Source organism: Petromyzon marinus, unplaced genomic scaffold, assembly GCF_048934315.1.
Source record: "Petromyzon marinus isolate PM22_M1 ecotype Great Lakes invasive population unplaced genomic scaffold, UKy_Petmar_22M1.pri1.0 PM_G_Scaffold_18, whole genome shotgun sequence".
Lineage (NCBI taxonomy): Eukaryota > Metazoa > Chordata > Hyperoartia > Petromyzontiformes > Petromyzontidae > Petromyzon > Petromyzon marinus.
The window spans coordinates 2,817,501-2,822,500 of record NW_027422739.1 but is presented as its reverse complement, the minus strand read 5'-3'; the positions used below and the strand labels follow the sequence as shown (position 1 = coordinate 2,822,500).

General features: G+C 40.7%; 1 pseudogene; it reads right to left on the bottom strand.

Annotated features, from left to right (window-relative positions):
* The window catches only part of LOC142911581 (28S ribosomal RNA), a 10,537-nt pseudogene that overhangs the window by 2,142 nt on the left and 3,395 nt on the right, over positions 1 to 5,000 (bottom strand).

Below are 5,000 nucleotides of genomic sequence, written 5' to 3'. Positions count from 1 at the left end.
CAAGTCTTCACCTTGGAAAATAACAAAATCTAATCTAAAACATCTTAAATAAAACTTGTCTGTAGTCTTCTTTGTAGGCAGAAAATAGTACGTTACTTCTTTGAAGGCAGAAAATAGTAAGGTAAAAATAAAGTCCTCTCTATGCTCTGAAGTAACATATATAAAAAAAACTAGCAATAAAAAAAATACCAAGTCTTCGTCTTGGAAAATAACAAAATCTAAAATAAAAATCTTCTTTGTGGAAAATAGTAAAATAAAAAAACCAAGTCTTCACCTTGGAAAATAACAAAATCTAATCTAAAACATCTTAAATAAAGCTTGTCTGTAGTCTTCTTTGTAGGCAGAAAATAGTACGTTACAGGACTCTCGAACTGATGTATTCCAAAAATAAAGAATTAAAATAACAAAGTCTAATCTATATAAGCGCTCTTGATTAAAGCAGTGTAAAAAAAAAAATAGCAATATAAAAAACCAAGTCTTCATCTTGGAAAATAACAAAATCTAAAAGAAAAGAAAAGTCTTCTTTGTGGAAAATAGTAAAATAAAAAAACCAAGACTTCACCTTGGAAAATAACAAAATCTAATCTAAAACATCTTAAATAAAGCTGACTTTGTAGGCAGAAAATAGGAAGTTACAGGACTCTCGAACTGATGTAGTCCAAAAATAAAGAATTAAAATAACAAAGACCAATCTATATAAGTGCTCTTGAATAGGCTTCGTGTAAAAAAAATAGCAATAAAAAAATACCAAGTCTTCGTCTTGGAAAATAACAAAATCTAAAAGAAAAGTCTTCTTTGTGGAAAATAGTAAAATAAAAAAACCAAGACTTCACCTTGGAAAATAACAAAATCTAATCTAAAACATCTTAAATAAAGCTGGTTTGTAGTCTTCTCTCGAACTGATGTAGTGCAAAAATAAAGAATTAAAATAACAAAGTCTAATCTATATAAGTGCTCTTGAATAAAGCTTCCTGTAAAAAAATAGCAAAAAAAATACCAAGTCTTCGTCTTGAAAAATAACAAAATCTAAAAGAAAAGAAAAGTCTTCTTTGTGGAAAATAGTAAAATAAAAAAACCAAGACTTCACCTTGGAAAATAACAAAATCTAATCTAAAACATCTTAAATAAAGCTTATTTGTAATCTTCTTTGTAGGCAGAAAATAGTAAGTTACAGGACTCTCGAACTGATGTAGTCCAAAAAATAAAGAATTAAAATAACAAAGTCTAATCTATATAAGTGCTCTTGAATAAGCTTCGTGTAAAAAAATAGCAATATAATAAAAATACCAAGTCTTCGTCTTGGAAAATAACAAAATCTAAAAGAAAGGTCTTCTTTATGGAAAATAGTAAAATAAGAATACCAAGACTTCACCTTGGAAAATAACAAAACCATCTTGAAAAAAGCTTATTTTTAATCTTCTTTGTAGGCAGAAAATAGTAAGGCGAAAATAAAGTCCCCTCTAAGCTCTAAAGTAACAAATACGACGTGTTAAAAAAAAACTAACAATAAAAAAAAGAACCAAGACTTCGTCTTGGAAAATAACAATCTAAATTGTGGAAAATAGTAAAATGAAATAAAAACCGACTTCACCTTCGAAAATAACAAAATCAATCTAAAACAAATGACATCTTAAAACAAAACTATTATTTGTTTCGGAGGTTGTCTATGACTGTTCATAGACCGCATAATTTCCACAGAACATTCTCAGAATATCAAGAGAGAAAAGCAGCGTTCTGCGGGAAATCATCTTGGCCAGTGATGTCGTTCTGGGTTTGGTCAGGCCCAGGGAGGTAAGTACCTCGTTATTCTCAAGGGGCCACTTTCCTCTTGCCCCAACCGGGAATCCAAAGAATGTGACCTTGCTAGCCTTCGTCAGCACTTTGACTTGATCACCAAGAGGGGTATAGTACGAAACTTTGTGGGAGGCAGCATCTGACAAGGTATTCTTTGAAAGCTCAAAACGGACGGTGACATCGATCACAACCGCCTCCTCATCTTTTGCAAACACGAGGTCAGGCTTTCTCATCTCTCCCGTCTCGGATATGAACCGTGGCTCTTTGTATACAGACCAGCCCAATCTAGCCGCTTCGTCTGCCAGAATGTTACTGATCTTGTTATGTCGCGCAATTCTTGCTTTCTGTACTGCAGGACATTGACCGAGAATGTGCGAAAGGGACTCGAGTCTGGCAGAGCATTTCCTGCAGGAACGTAAGGCCCCATCTCTGCCTCTGTTCAAGCTTTCTCTTGTTGGGTAAATATTTGCCCTTAGTTGTAGTGCTGCGATAAAAAAGCATTGTTTAAAGCCGCACCATGGCCTCAACCAAGCATTACTGATTCTATCATGCGCAAAGTTTACAATGCCCCTTCCTTGAACCGGCTTTTCGCACCATCTCTGAAATTCATGCTCCCTCCAATCGCAGGGTCTCGGATATACAGGTTCTTTTGACACCGAGTCCCTGAGAACGAATGTTGGGATTGCATCACTGTCACCCCCTGCTCGTACCCACAAATTACGGTATTCTTCCTCCATACCCTGCGAGGACACAATATTACGGGTGATAGCATCGGACGAGTTTGCTATACGTTGCAGCCTTCTAACTTGAACCGAAGGGATTGTTTTTTCCAGTTTCAAGATGGCAAGGCCTCCGTCTCGGGCTCTGGCATATAACAGTCCATCACAAGTTGAAGCGGGAAGGTGGAGCCATCCTTTTACCGCCTTTCTAATCTCTTGGTCCAACCCACGGAGAGTTGATTGCTTGCAGTCCGAGTGGTCTGCAGGATATAACAATCTGGGTAGGGCATAGGCATTGAGTAGTTCAACCTTCTGAGTTGGCTTCAGAGGCGCCTCATCGATTTTCGAGATCCATGTCTTTAGCTGACAATGTAGATCAGGCTGTATAGTGCCAGTCCAAGGGCCAATTTTCAGACCAAGGTATTTCGTTGATTCATCAGGTTGGATCATATGGACATCTTTATTTTTGATAGTCCATGGGTCGCAGTTGTTCACCGTATATGAATCTTTGGTTGGGCTTATCATGAAGCCCTGGCACTTTCTGGCCTGAACCTCCAATCCCGATAGCCCACAAAATGATTCCAAGATCACTAGATTGGCGGCCATACCAACCCAAGATTCGCTCACCAACACCAAATCATCAGCAAACGCAAGAGCTGTCACGTGGTCGGTATCAATGGAGTACCCAACTCCGTGTGACTCTAGGGTGCATATCAAAGGGTCCATGGCAAGATTGAAGAGCAGGGGTGACATGGGGTCACCCTGTTTGACACCAACACGTATGCTAATTTCTCGAGTCGACTCGCCATTGCTTTTGAACGAGGTCGTACACCGATCGTAGGCGTTCTGGATGATGCCCACCACGTGTTCATCTACTTTCTTGTGCCTTAACACCCATAAAATATGAGCATGCGAAACCGAGTCAAAAGCTTTCGCTATGTCGATGAACATGACAGCCAACGGCCTGTGCAATTTCTTAGCGTGTCTCATAAGGTCCTGTAGCACCTTAAGATTTTCAGAGCAGCCAGATGCCGCTATAAAACCACGCTGCCTTGGGTTTAAGGGACAAGCACGAGCAAGACGTGCAGTCATTATTCTGGAAAATAATCTCAGAATCATTGAACCAATCGTTATTGGTCTCCAGTTCCCCAATTCTTTCAGCTTTTCATCGTCCATAACCTTAGGAATAAGAATCGTCCTATTCTTTTTCAACTCTTTGGGAATAATTCCTGTAATCATCCATGCATTAAATAGGGCTGTCAGTGTCCGACCCTCGGGGTCGGCAGCACAGATTGCAGCCCTTGTTAGGCCATCTGGCCCAGCTGCTGACGTTGGTTTAATGGCCCGTATGGCAGTCTGAACTTCCTCCACCGAAATTAGGGGCTCAAAGTATTCGTTATTTGCAACACCTGATGACTTAAATTGGCCCAGGCCATTGAATGGCAACACCTTCTCCCATTTTTCGCAGTAAAAACGATATACATCTGCGTTCGGGATTCGGCATTCATGACGTTCAGTGCCATCCAGGACTAAGGACGCAAGAAGAGAGCGGTTCTTAAAGAAGAGCTACTGGTGCTTCATGAAGCTTCCTCGTTTTTCCGCTCTCTTCTTCATCCAAGATCGTGTGGGTAATATCCTGGGTTTAATAATGTCGTTCTCAGGTTTTGAACGTTTGCCTTTGTTTTTCACCAATCTCATCGGACAAAGCATCAATGCTGTGGCAGTTTCTACGAGGGCATCATGTTGGCCCTCGCCGTTAAGCCAAGCCTTTATTGCCTCCATTGCAGGCTTTTCCAGGGTCCCAGAATTCTCATTCGTAAGCCGCTCAGCTGCTTGAGCGAGTATGGATGAAGTCCCCGTTGTTACATTTGGTGGGGGAGACAATGTCTCAAGAGGCCTAGAAGAAAAATGTAAGCTGTCTGACATGGGGGCCCCTGTCTTTTTACTTAGGTCCCGTCTCTTGTCAGAGACTTGCTTGTTGGTCTTAGTCCCAAGCGCTTCAGCAATGATCTTATTGATATTCTTTTTCCCCTGAAACTGCAACTCTAGAAGGGCCAGCTGTTCTACTTCCTTCAAAGACCAGCAGCTACGGTGTACCCCTCTCTGCGAGGTACCCTTTATACCATCTTTAATCCTTTCCTCATTACGGGTGACTGGGTGAGCATGCCTCTTGTGCTGCGAAAGGCCACTTAGAGTCGCAAAGCGTGCCTGGCAACATTCACAGACCATTGGTAAGCTTTCCTCAGTTAACTTTATTCCCCCACATTTGGGGGCATGACAGGCAATCGATCGGTGGTTTGAGTTGGTTTTGTCACATTTAGCGCACTTAAACACCAGAGGAATGTCTCTGTGTTTGATGTTAAAATGTGCAACAAGTTCGGATGCTTTGCCCATGTGTTGTTTACAGATAACGCATATATACTCCAGACTAGGCAGTACAACCGTGATAGTTCCCTTGGTGTCAATGGGAAACTTTCCCAACACGGG